We start from the raw sequence: 14124 nt of genomic DNA, 5'->3' as shown, positions 1-14124 counted from the left end.
TTGTCCTTGAAGCCTCCTCCTTATATATAAGAATATGAACCCTCAATTGATTGACATGAAACACAACTCATGATAACACAGAAGTGTGATTTTTAAATTTTAATTCAAGTTTTAAATTATTATTCAATTATTATTCAACTATTGTTATTGTTTTAGTTAATCAATTTATACTATATAGTGAACTTTTATATTCATATTTTGTAGAATATTAGGATAGTTATTTTGTTTATATTTGTTCCCCTGGTACAGTTTTGTCATGTCTGCTCTGCTTTGCATATTGTGTTTAATTTCATGGGGCTCGTTTTGCTTTTTTTGTGATATCTGGCAACCCTTCACCTGGAGCTTTAATGAAGAGAGCAGAAGGAGAGCAGAAGTTTGCAAACTTAGCAGCTACTGTGAGTGCCAATTGTTTGGGAGTAATTTAATAAAGTATGTAATGATGCACACCCAACCGCTTTATTATTTTACTGTATCCCGGTAGAGACTAAGACAAGACTTTCATATTTGTCTCTTACAGCGTGAGCACACGGCTTTTACATTAGAGATGGTATTATTATTGGGAGATACGAGGACCTGTGGCTCTACCATTGGATAAACCATAATGGAAACTTGGATCATGTGTGCCTTGATAACCAATCACATTGCAGCCTTTACTTAATTACATTTCATTCGGAGGTTTGCAACAGTCAATCACTTTTTGTGGGATACCATAAAAATAAACGAGAAGTGCTGTAAACTGAATCATGCCTGTCATGCAGTTGTCCATGTCTCTTATTAAACAGCATTTTTTTTGTGGTGTAAACTCTAAACATAGATCAAAATGAAGATTAGCTGATGGGCTCTCAATTCATTATATGGTAAGCCGTTTTCCCACAAAGATGGTTTGTTTAGTATAGGGAGCCTCTCCCCCATTGACATCCATTTAAAAGAATGGACCCTGCGTACCACAGCGTTAGCTGGAGTTAAGCTTCTTTTTGCCAACTTTACAGGTTTATCTTCAAGTGGTCAATCATCATTAAAATATGATCACTATGTGAGCAAGTTGAGAGATGTATTGAATCAAAGGAAGCCGTTTTGGAGTTAGAAAAATATAATATGCGCTGTTGCATTCTCAATATTTAGTTATTTAGCCTCAGATACAGGATGTGTTCATTTGCTTTTACAACCAGTTGTAGACCTCATTCAGAGCAGAGACATCTTGATTTTCAATAGGAATGGAAGCGAGGCTGTGAGGGATAGACATACAGCTCTTCAGTGGGCTATAGTGTTATTTAATGGGTTTTTGACGAAAGACATTTCAGTAGGCCAAAAAACTCCAGACAACATGAGCTGTGGAAAATTGTAGCTTTATACAGCTTTTTACAGAGGTTGAAAACACAGCAAGTCTATCCCTCGCAGCCTTGAGTGTTCATACCTGTCATGGTGCTGCTCTGAATAAGGTCTATTGTTCATATCCTTGATTTAATCAGAATCGAAAGGAATCTGTTTTCATACCCATCTCTACCTGATGTTGTGTTCAAGTGTGAATTCAATAGCTGCATTTTTTGTGCAATTTTGTCTTTTATATCTTTTATACTGGATCGAATGTATAGTCTTAGAGTTGTTGTGAATTGGTTCAAAAGTGTTTGTAAAGGACTAGCATGCTAGCTCTCTCTGTGACCTTACTAAGGGCTTGGCTTCATATAAAAAATAAAATGATTGAGAATGGGTGTTCTGTGAGGGCAGGACTGCACAGCTGCCTGAATCATTCCCAAGGTTATTTAAAACAAGGTTAGGACAACAGGCCCATCCCTTCTTACATACTGACTATCTTTTTTACTTTCTCTGTTTCTCTTTCTTTCACATAATGTCCTGACACAGAGGGGGAGTTCAGATTTCCTCCCAGATCTCCCACAATACTTTGAGCTTGCTGCTTTTGGAGTCCAGGTCATAGAGCATGATGACAAGGGAGATTGAGGAATGTATCCAAGAACGGAGAGCAGAATGCTTTTATCCAACCTTTCCTCTGCTGGACCTTATGCTTTCATGTCTTCCAAACCGCAAATACTGAAAGTGTATTCTAGAATACAGCATTCCTGAATAAAGCTGTCCAAACTTCATGTTAGGTTATAGCTCACTTCTTTTTTGTTTGTTTGTGCAAAGCATATTGTCTCTGATGTTCTGCAGAAAAAAATGTAAGCACAACCTGCTTTCGCTCAATAGGTCATATAATGCCATTTTTGTACAAGTTAATATGATTATTTAGTGTCTAAATTAAAACTTTGTAATATACTTTAATTAAAAATTCTGTTTAGTATTCTAAGAAATCACTCATTTAACCTGGTGAAAAACAGCTCTGTTTTCAGCAGGCTGTTTCTGTGCATGCATTTTATGCTAATGACCTTTGCTCACCCCACCCCTCTGTTCTGTGGGGGCTTTGAGTGTGAAGCGTTGCTTAGACAACAGGAGAAAGTTTGACAACGCGAGTCTCTCAGGACACATCTGTGCAAGTTCAACCGTATCAATTCGATATATCAGATATATCAACATCAAAATGACTGCTGTGTTCATTATTACACCCAAGAACAGAACACCACAATCGCTTAGATGCCATTCTGCTCCAGCGTATCCACAATGGCGGACAGCTTGCGCTTGCTCAGGGAGGGAGGGTCTGAGCTGAAACGCTGCTATCCATCAACAGTCGTGGGTGGGGTGTCCGATCGTGTGACGTCACACAGTCACACGATTTCAGACATGTGAAAACATATAAGGACATTAAAAAAAAATCACTTGATGGAGTTTTATCATTATAGGAGGGCTGTGTACAGTCACTACCAACACACACTGCTGTATAATCAACTTGTAAAAGTGCATGTACCATTATATGACCCCTTTAAAAAAAAAGGTGAGAAAAAGTAAAAGTTTGAGGTTGGAAATTCTGACTCATTGTTCACATACAGTAAATGTTCCTTTAGCTACTCATGTGTGACCTGACCTGAGTATCTTGCATGTCACTGACTAACTTCTCTCTGTCCTGGTTGTTTTTACTGCTGATGTTGGTTTTGGCCGTTCCAGCGCTGGTGTCAGTATAGTTCAAGTGAAGGTTAAGCTTCCAGGTGGAGAAAACAATGACAAATGTGAAAATATTCAAGTAAAACGGAACCTGGCCAGTGAAATAGACATTGAAAATAAGAGTTTGGTATTTTGCGCATTATGTAGGCGCATCTTTCTTATTTGTCACAGGTGAGTGCGGCCATATTGGCTGAGCCTGTACTGTCTAACATCTTCCATCCCAGTGACTGCTTTTAAAATATATGGTCAAGCCAGCTGCAAGAGATATATTGCACATTTAAGATAATAATGGAAATCTGCATAAAAAGAAAACCGATGCACTTTCTTTATTTAGTTGAGATGAGACATGTCTTATCTGTATTGCTTCACTCTTGAAAACTTATTTAGCAGGTGACCTCATAATATGGCAGGCGCTTTATAAATCTCTCTAAAGCTGTCCTTCTAAATGGGCTCCTCATTTTGTGCGGCTAAGAGAATCACTGTGTGATATAGCTTTATTTCGGTGGCTCACTCTCGCATTCGATTAGATTACACAGGCCTGGAAAACATTAGATTGTAATGGGCAGGCGAGCTGCTCAGGGGGCAGAGCTTGAGTGCTTCAGAACGCTATGCTGTGAAATATATTACTGGAATAAAGCACCCTCCTTCAGTTCAGTGGATGCAAATATTTTAAATTGTTGTGGCTTGTCAAGTGTAGGCATTTCATTCTTGATAACGCATGGCATTTTTTTGTGTATAAAAGATTACCTTCACCCAAGGAATGCTTCATTCCACGTTGGCTCACCTTCATGTCATTTTAAAACCTTTATAACATTTCTATGGAACACAAAAGTTCAATTATGAAAGAAAATACTGGCACCTTTTCATATGTCTTGCAACATAATGCAATATATTTTGGTAACATATGGTAATACTGATAACCTCCACCACAACTCTGAAATTTGGCTACAGAAAACATATTGATGATAAAAATGGCAAGTTGACAGGATTTGATGCCAAACTTCGCTGGTTTTTGCATGCCTTTAAACCAAATGTCATAGCCACATCTAATTTCTAATGGCACCATATTTGCTGTATGAGAAACTGATTGTCAGATTTATCAGAAATCTCTTCAGAAATCAGATAAAACTGATGATTTTCAGTTAATAACAACCATTTTCAGTAACAAATTGATTCAGTAACAATCAATTTCAAAGCCAATCATATAGCTTCAGAAGATTTTATAAAGATGTCATGTTACTGTTTATATGATACTTTTTTTTTAAGCCTGGCTCTGCCCACTTACGTACTACTGCTCAATTATAACTCCTTTAGTACTCGGTCTGAAATTGTGGTATATTATCTGGTTTTCCCCGATAAAATTTTAACCGGTCCAGTAAACAGAAACAGAGGGAGTGGCTGAGAAAAATGACATTGATTTTGTGCGCTAGAGTTTATGGTTTGAGATGACAAACGTCACGACCAAATGTTAGTGACTGGTTATGGCTAATCCAGAGTGCAGATCCAATAGTTTTAAAGTTCAACAGAGCACCTGCATTCAAGAAATGTAACGCTTGTTAAAGGGGGGGTGAAACACTCAGTTTCAGTCAATCTCATGTCAATCTTGAGTACCTATAGAGTAGTATTGCATCCTTCATATCTCCGAAAAGTCTTTAGTTTTATTATATTTATAAAAGAAATATAGGCTGTACCGAGTCTTTCCGGAAAAAAACGAGCGCCTGGAGGCGTATCATGTGGGCGGAGCTAAAGAATGACGAGTGCACACAAAGCAGTGACGTCCTCAAGCGTGGAGAAACCCTTGCTATCGATCTCAGCTAATAGATATATGATCCAGAATCTAATTCGGAGGCTGAAATAGAAACAGCAACAGCAGGACGTCCGTCTCTGTGGTATGTACTGTATTTAGTGGCCTGTCAACCTTTGTGTGTCTTTACTCGCAGTTTATGAGGACATGATTCGGTTTATGGACTATTGTATTCGACCAAACCTTAGTAGCAAGCAAAACGGTTTTGCACGTCAGACTAGTGTAACTTTATACATAGAACAGCAATGAAGTCCGTTAGCGCATTTGAATGACGAAGCACGCGATCGTGTCGTTTACTGATGATTACATACGCGACGATAAGCAACAGCACAGACATTTGAAGAAGTTTTACTCACCGGCTGCTTCCAAAGCAGGACCGAACCTTTATCGCTGGGACGGCTCCTTCAAAAACACACTTCTTGGAGTGTGGAGATCCACTTTGCGATGCGACTGAAGCATTTCTGCGTTCAAATCTGTTCAAATGCAGCGCTGCCTTCCCGGAATGCTGTGCTGAAGCGTTGAAGTCGCTTAATGTCAAAGTGGAGGAATAAAGTGGAGCGCGGCGCGGACTATAACCGACATAAGTGTTCACTGACGACTGGATCTGCAGCTGAGAGTGTGTTTATGGGCGTGCATTTCCTCTCTCGCTCTAGTCACGCGCGCGCGCACCCTACCGGGAGAAGAGCCCGTACGGCCCATACAAGGACCTTCCGGTCTATTAACGTCAAGTCGAGCCATAATAAAAAAAAAACTCTCCGAAACTTGTGAGAAACCGGAAGGAGTATTTTTAACACAGAAATACTCCATCAAACGTCCAACATTAGTTTTTGAAACTTTGTCTATGTTTAGGATGGGAATCCAAGTCTTTAACAGTGTAAAAAGCTCAGTATGCATGAAACAGCATTTCACCTCCCCTTTAACTTAAGGAGACTGGCCAGACTCTGCACAAAAGAAATGTACGAGAGTCTGGTAGGAACAGGCTAACTTTTTTTTTTTTTGTTATTTAATGTTTTAGAGCTTGACAATCTAAAAAAAGTAAAAAAGATCCACATGAGTGACAGATCCACATGAATGAGGCATCATTTAGACTGAACTACTCATACTAAACATGTCTTTTTATGTTGAGTTTTCTGACTCTATGCTCCTAAAAATATGTCTTTCTGAAGTGTTCTGTCAGCGTGTGTGTGTGTGTGTGTGTGTGTGTGTGTGTGTGTGTGTGTGTGTGTGTGTGTGTGTGTGTGCGTGTGTTTGTGTTTGTTTATTTGTGCTCACACCCTTTCTCTGCTTCTGCCTTCAGTCCACCCTAGCCTCTCTGATTTAGTGGTTGTGTTTTTTAAGGCGTTCTGGGAGGGCCTGATTACCCATACACAGGAAGTTAGAGGTGGGAGAGGTCCCTCCAGAGTTCCATGTAAAAAGACTGGTATTTTTGATAAAGACTCACTCGTGCTACACATAACAGACACATGCCTCTCGGCTCTGACTTCTTGGAAACTGTTTGAAAGGTAAGCTCACTGTCTGTTAATAGTCTCAAGGTCTGAGTTGACCCAGGAAGGGTTGTTTGATGTTGCTATGATGTTAGTCCATACAAATCATTTGGAGTAAAGGATTGTTTCGCACCATGCAGTCTTGCTTTTGGCGGCTTGCTTGTGTAAAGGCCCTGAAATGCTGCCATGCTTCATTGGGGACAACCTGGTTGTTTTTTTCCTCAGCTGAAGGCTGGCCGCTAGCAAGAGAGTCAACTCACTGCTTTTGGTGGCTTTGGTGGTAAACTGTGAGCAGGGATCAGAATGACACGTTTTATATCGTTATAATTAAGTTGGAGAGAATTGCTGGCATGATATTATTATTATTATTATTATTATTATTATTATTATTATTATTAGTATTATTATTATTATTATTATCAATGTATTTGTGGATGTGTTGGTTGTCACACAGGAGGGGCACCCTAAGCTTGGTGTGGATTATACAGAGCAAAATATGTTGAAAACTACTTGGACGGAAGGAATCGGAATAGATGTCCCTCCTGAAAAAGTCTTTAGAATCTATAAAATGAAGGAGTCCTGCTGTGAAAAGGAAAAAACACAGCAACTTGGTTGTGGGAACCATTAACAGAAATGTCCCATGCTTCCACTGGCTTGAGAAGTGAACAGTGATGTAACTGACTATGTTACTGCATAACCATACACACACAAAAACTACTGCATCATTCCAGGTTTTTGCTCCGAAGTCTTAAAAACATTTGACATTCAAATGAATTTAATTCAGCTTTTAAAAAAAATGCAAGCAATGAATTGACGACGTGATATTTGTAATTAAACAATGAAAATTCCGTTTTCATTATGTTTTCATGTCATCACCTAACGTTTGTTGAAACAGCCAGACATGAATTTATTGTTAGCAATTTAAATCTATGATACCTACAAATATAATAGTGGCTGGATCTGGTTTTAAACATGACACTACCAAGGTATGTAAGATTTGAACAAAATTAAAAGGATTCAGAAAGGATGCATTAAATGAATAAAAAATGACAAAGACGTCATGCATTACATTATTAAAGTTCATTCAAATAAATGCTTTTATATTGAATTTTATATTGAACGTATCCTGAGCAAAATGTATCATGATTGGTGTAGGACTTTGCCATCACAGGAATATATTGCTTTTTAAAAAAATATATTATAATTTATTATAAGTTATACATATAACGGCGAATACATGTATGTCAAAAAACAAACTAATCCGATTAGTTAGATTTTGTAATCGGGTAGAGCTGGGCGATATGACCTATCACAATATCATATCACAATATAAGTCATCTCATATCCCGATAACAATATATCACCATATATAGTAACTTTTCTGTAAATTCAATCAATTAATAGGAGAAAACATTTTTTTTCTTCATTTTAATATACTTTAATATATACTTAAATATGTACTCTTTCATATGTAATTATTTTTCTCCCTTTATTTAGAAGTTGTTTTTTTTTTAATTGAATCATTCATTTTAAAGATTTATTGACAAATGCTCATTTATCCAATAATGAAACGAGTTGTAATGAGTGAGACCTTTGGATGTGTCTCAATCAGCTCCCTAGTTCAGTAGTCAGGGCATTGATCATGGATGACATACTATTGACTTATGTCCTGATCAGTGCCCTGACTACTGAACCAGGGAGCTGATTGAGACGCATCCATTGACTCAAATTATTCATTGACTCTATTCCATCTTCGCAAGTCTCTGTTTTATGGGGTGCCGTGGGCAAAAGCATGCGCAAACTTTTTACTCTAAAAAGCTAGACAATTTATCTAAAAGTAATCCAAACCGATGTAATTTTCCCATTTAGCCAACATTTCATTTTTTATGCTGTTAATACTTTTAGACATACTACTGCCCGTGTAGTCACGTGACTCCATTCAGGGGGATGGAAGCAACACGGAGGTGAACTCGAACACAGAGTCAACACAGGCAGAGAGCATCAATTGTATGTTTAAAGGCTTGCCAGTTTGAACATTCAAGTGACAACCAGAGACAATTTATGTTTGACATAGACTTTATTTACACACAACCTTAAAGGAGTCCAAAAGTAATCCGATTGCATTACTTTTTAATGTTTTGGTGCTTTGATTAGATCCCTGAATACTTTTTTAATGAAGTTATTGTAACTGTAGGGGAATACATTTTTAAAGTAATCCTACCAACTCCGGATGACAGTGATGATGTACCAACGTGACAATAGGAGGGTGCAGTACCTGTCATTAATGACAAATATGTGTGACACAAAAGTGTGGACATTAAAATAGCCACAGCTGTATTCCAGAGATCTTTTTTTTTCTCACAGATAATAACAAAGGCTGATTTTACAGTTATTGGAACAAAAACAGAAGGTCTTTGTAGCTTCCCCTCCTTCTAGTCTTCCTCTCTTCATGTGGCGCGTTAGTGAGGCCAGGGTGGCCAAAAACTCTTGACGCTCCAGAGTGAAACTATTTCAAGAACTGCATTGTTCCTCTTCAGCCTAGGGGACTTTAGAATGATTTGCATGATTGTAATATGCAATGGGGTTTGGTCTGATGTTCAGAATGCTTTGGAAAGACCCTAGAATTGATATACAGATATACATAACTGATCTTTAAACTCATCAGGACTACAAATTCCCTTAATGCTTTTACAAGCAAGTCTTTCTGGTCAGTAACTGCAGTTTTCTTTTTTTTTATGATATTTAGTGTTTTAGGAAAGTGATCAACTTATGTACAATTCTAGGAATCTGGAGTTTGGTACATATGAACCATAGTATAATTGAGTTGACCAAAATCTCTGAGGAATGTGTTGAGCACCTTGTTGAATCTATGCCAATTAAAGCAGTCCTAAATGGTAAAGGTGGTCGACCCTGCACTCTTAGATGAAAATGTTCTATATAGAACCTTAAAGGGTTCTATCGGCACTACATATTTGGAACCCCTAAAAGGTTCACTGCAAAAAATGCCTTTCTTACTTAGTATTTTTGTCTTGTTTCTAGTCCAAACATCTAAAAATTCTTAAAACAAAAAGTATTTACTAGACAAGCAAAAGTACGTTTTTGCTAAAAATAAGCAAAATAATCTACCAGTCAGTAAAATAATCTTAAAACAATATTATTTTACTTACCCCATTGGCAAATTATTGTGCTTATTTTAAGCAAAAACTCTCTTAATTTTTAGTCCCCCCCCCAAAAAAAAAAACAAAAAACAAAAAAACAAGACAATAATTTTAACTAATTTTGTCTTGTCATTGTTTCTTAATGCAAGAGTTTTTAGATATTTAGGCTAGAAATAAGACAAAAATAAGAAATAAGAAATGCACTTTTTTTTTTTGCAACGTTCTTTATAGAACCCTTTTTAAGTGCCAAAAGTGTTCTTTCTTGTCATTATAAAACCTTTTTAGCATAAAAGGTTCTAAAATGACAAGAAAGAACACTTCTGGCACTTAAAAAGTGTTCTATATAGAACATTTTAGGGGTTCCAAATACGTAGCGCCGATAGAACCTTTTCTTTTCAGTGTGTGGTACTAGCAAGGTGTACCTAATAAATGGCTGGTGAGTGTATATTTCGGTGGAAAACAGTTTCTATGGTTTTCGCATGGATAATAAAAGCATTTTTACAAACGTGCAGTTTAAACACACAACATAGTGTAAACGGAACTCTAGTGTGACAAAAAGAAATTAATAATAATAATTCAAAATGGTTGTTTTTCATATCGTGGTACAAATACATTTACAATAAAATGATGGAAGAGTTATTACTTTGTAATTTTAGATTTGGTAGATAGGCAGGATTAACTTTAGGATTTCCTGCAACATACACTAGATAAGTTTTCTGGTCGCTGGCCCAAATTGTGTGAATGATGATTTGAAACTGTGTTTGGAAAATGGGAGAAATGAGAAGTAGATTCTGCTCCTCTCAGTTCTCTTTTCTTTTTCTTTTTTTAACCTTTGTATAGAGTAAGAAAGCAGAAGCAATGTACCACTTAAAAGTGTGAGGGCTGTGATGGTCGCCGTGACCACCGTGCCACCGCGGTGGTGAGGTGCCACCTGCGGTAGTGTGCACGTGACGTGACACTTGACTAGGCTATATTACATACAAAAAAAGTTTTGTATAGAATATAACATTTGCAATACTAGCAGTTGCTATTTATAACCTGTACCTTTTATCTGTATGCGTTTTTTAGACTATCGTATAAAATAGCTTATTCACTAATTCTACCTCATGCCATATGACGTTTCCAAGCCAAATCCATTTTTTTTTCTGCATTCCGCAAATTAATTTCGTGTTGAGCAATGGACCTGGTTGGTAAACCAAATACTACATTGCCGATCTGGGATCATTTTGGATTTGTGCCTAACGAAAAAGGTGAACCTTTAAATAAGGATGAAGCCTTTTGCCAGATTTGTAAAAACTAAATATGTGTTAAATGGGCGAAGACATCAAATCTCAAGAGCCATCTCTCCAATCATGTCATCCATCGACGTTTGTACAAGTTATTTCCCGTGATCGCAAACGCCCAGCTGGTGGTCAGGTTGGAATTGGAGAGGCTTTCGTCAAACAAGCCAAATACAAACGAGAGAGTAACAAGTGGAAAATGCTGACAAGAGACGTGGCAGCGTATTTGGTGGTGGAGAACGCCCCGCTCCGCAGTTCTTATTCCCCTGCATACGGATTCTGGTTGAAAGTTGCAACGATTTATAGTTTAATATTTAACTTTCTCATTTACCCGTTTATTCCACTTTATTATCTGATATTTATTTTATTTATTTCAATGTTAGCAGGCTGTGTTTCACTCGTGCTGTAAACACGGACGTTTGTTAACAGATGTTTGAGCCTCATTTTTTAAATCTCACAATATATATATTTTTAAAATGTGAATTGTTTTATTTAAAAGCAGACATTCAAGCTTTCTTTAAACATTCATTTCAGTTTCAGCCCCCACCCCGAACCACAAACACTGTGCCACCGCCGGTGGTTGATCAATAACCACCACGGTGGTAAAAAAACTGCCACTGTCACAGCCCTAGCTTTCAATCCTTAGGTCCAAGAGAAGTCCTGGTCACTAGCTAATACTAAGGTCCTCCTTTCATAGTTTTAGTCTTAGATATTTGTATGCTTATTAGGAATGCACCGATCCACATTTTTTCCCTTCCGATCCAATCCCAATACCTGAATTTGGATATCTACCGATACTATTCCGATACCCGAGCTGTGTTTGCTTTAATATTATTATTATCATTATTGTTGATTTGATATGATTCTAAAATAAACTCTTCTCAATCGGCAAGTATGATATTTATGTATTAGGGATGAAATGGTATGGAAATTTCACATCACGATTATAGTGACCCAAATTATCACGGTTATCGAATATTATCACGGTTTTGTTCAAATAAGATGAAAGTGTTCAAAAAGAACAGATGCACAAACTTAAAACATTTCAACAAGTTATATATTTGAAAATCAACAAACAACAAATAAATCAAGCAGCTCTAAGCACTTTTTAAGCTAGATTCTGTGGGATTCCTTCCTTATAAATCGCCGTTGTCAATGGCAATGCATAATTGCATAAATCTCTATTATATCTCTAATATACTGTATAATCTCTAATATTATCTCTGTAAATATATTCTCAAGCAATATTCTCATCAGTGTTCTATCAGCTATGACACATTTAAATCTAGCATAGTTTGTGTATGAGCCCATCCCATACAATATCCTAGTGAAATAAAGCATATATTTGTTTATTATGTTTATATATGATTATTTTATTAAAGGGGGGGTGAAATGCTGTTTCATGCATACTGATCTTTTTACACTGTTAAAGACTGGGAATCCCATACTAAACATAGACAAAGTTTCAAAAGTTAAGGTGGACGTTTGATGGGAGTATTTCTTTGTCAAAAATACTACTTCCGGTTAGTCATAAGTTTCGGCAAGTTTTTTGAGATCATGCGTCCCCTTTGACGTTAACGGGGGCGGAATTTCCTTGTATGGGCCTTACGGACAATTCTACCGGAAGCGCGTGAGAGAGAGCGAGGGAGAGAGCGAAAGCAACAGGCTACGCCCATCAAAGCGCTGGCTTGTAGGATGCTAAACAGGTGATATAACCAGTAGCTACTGACTTACCCACTGATAGACCGGCGGTCGATCTGTATTAGCACTTTCCTCATGCGACGGGCGAATCACTTTCCTCACAGAGCGACTCACTTTCCTCACGCAGCAGGCGAATCACTTTCCTCACTGAGCGAATCACTTTCCTCACAGAGCGACTCACTTTCCTCACGCGGCGGGCGAATCACTTTCGTCACTGAGCGAATCACTTTCCTCACAGAGCGAATCACTTTCCTCACAGAGCGACTCACTTTCCTCACGCGGCGGGCAAATCACTTTCCTCACTGAGCGAATCACTTTCCTCACTGAGCGAATCACTTTCCTCACAGAGCGAATCACTTTCCTCACGCGGCGGGCGAATCACTTTCCTCACTGAGCGAATCACTTTCCTCACAGAGCGACTCACTTTCCTCACTGCAGCGTGCTGCTGCACACGTCATTATTTAGCTCCGGTCACACGACACGCCCCCACCCGCTCGGCTTTTTTCGGAAAGACTCGGAACAGCGCATCTTTCTTATATAATTATAAAAAAATAAAGACTTTTCGGAGATATGCAGGATGCAATGCTACTCTATAGGTACTCAAGATTGACATGACACTGACTGAAACTGAGTGTTTCACCCCCCCTTTAAATATCAAAAATCCAAAAGGTGTGCATCATACCTGACACCTAGATAAACACTTTACAGTCAGTTTTATGACTAAGTCATTCTCTTCAAATACTATTGAAGTTAGAAACGTATACCAATGTTTTACGTAACTTTAGAGACGGCCCCTAAATTCGTGAATGCCAAGCAGACTTTATGCCAGTCATTTCAGATGCGCTAGTTCTGCTGTGTTTGTTTGAAAGTATTTTCGGGGCTGAACTAGAACAAAAATTTCCAATCACTGTATGCTGAATGAATCTCCTGCGTAGTACATCGCACAATCTTCTCTGCTTTTAGTGTAGATTTCAGTGAGAGAGCTGTGTGCGCTCTGAACAAAACTTCGGCTAATCTGAACGCCTCTGATTATTATATTCATAAACTCAATAGAAACACGTGTGATGCACAACACGATTATATCAAATGGATTTTGAGAAGACCATAATAAGTTCAAAGTGGCTAATGTGAGTGTTACACGCGCCACAGCCGACACACACCCACAGATGGCGATTGTTAATGTCATTTAAAGGGGTACTTCAGCACTGGGAAGATGAATCTGTATTTAAACTGGGTCATCAATGCAGTAGAAATGTGAAATTATTTTTGAATTTGGTGTCTTCTAGACTGAGAAAAGACAGAAAATGTATTTTTGTCTCATGGGGATGAAAGACTACAATTCCCAGAATGCTTCGCTGCCCTGTGAGGCCATTCCCAACGCCACCAACTTGATTACAGTAACTGAGTTAGAGAAGACACTACAATTAAAAACTGAACATGTCTGTTCAATATAAAGAGTGAGTCAACTCGCGAGTCTCACAGACAGCACTGAGCACTAACTGCAGGAGTGATGAGAGCTGAGGTAATCGCGACTACACTCGCGGCATACATTCACAACGTGAGTTCGGTCTGGCGCGTTTCAGTTCATGCCTTTACAAGCTTAACTTTCATAGAAATTAATTTGAGAAGTTAAAAGACTTACATTG

The 14124-nt window shown here is 38.0% G+C and overlaps 1 protein-coding gene across 8 annotated transcripts in view; it reads left to right on the top strand.

The window, feature by feature from the left end:
- gab1 (GRB2-associated binding protein 1) overlaps positions 1-14124 on the top strand; it is a 91413-nt gene that overhangs the window by 34909 nt on the left and 42380 nt on the right. The gene's annotated exons all lie outside the window — the stretch shown is intronic.

This window comes from Pseudorasbora parva, chromosome 4 (assembly GCF_024679245.1).
Source record: "Pseudorasbora parva isolate DD20220531a chromosome 4, ASM2467924v1, whole genome shotgun sequence".
In the NCBI taxonomy this organism is placed as follows: domain Eukaryota; kingdom Metazoa; phylum Chordata; class Actinopteri; order Cypriniformes; family Gobionidae; genus Pseudorasbora; species Pseudorasbora parva.
Note: the sequence above shows the minus strand (reverse complement) of the source record. Positions and strands in the feature narration are given on the sequence as shown.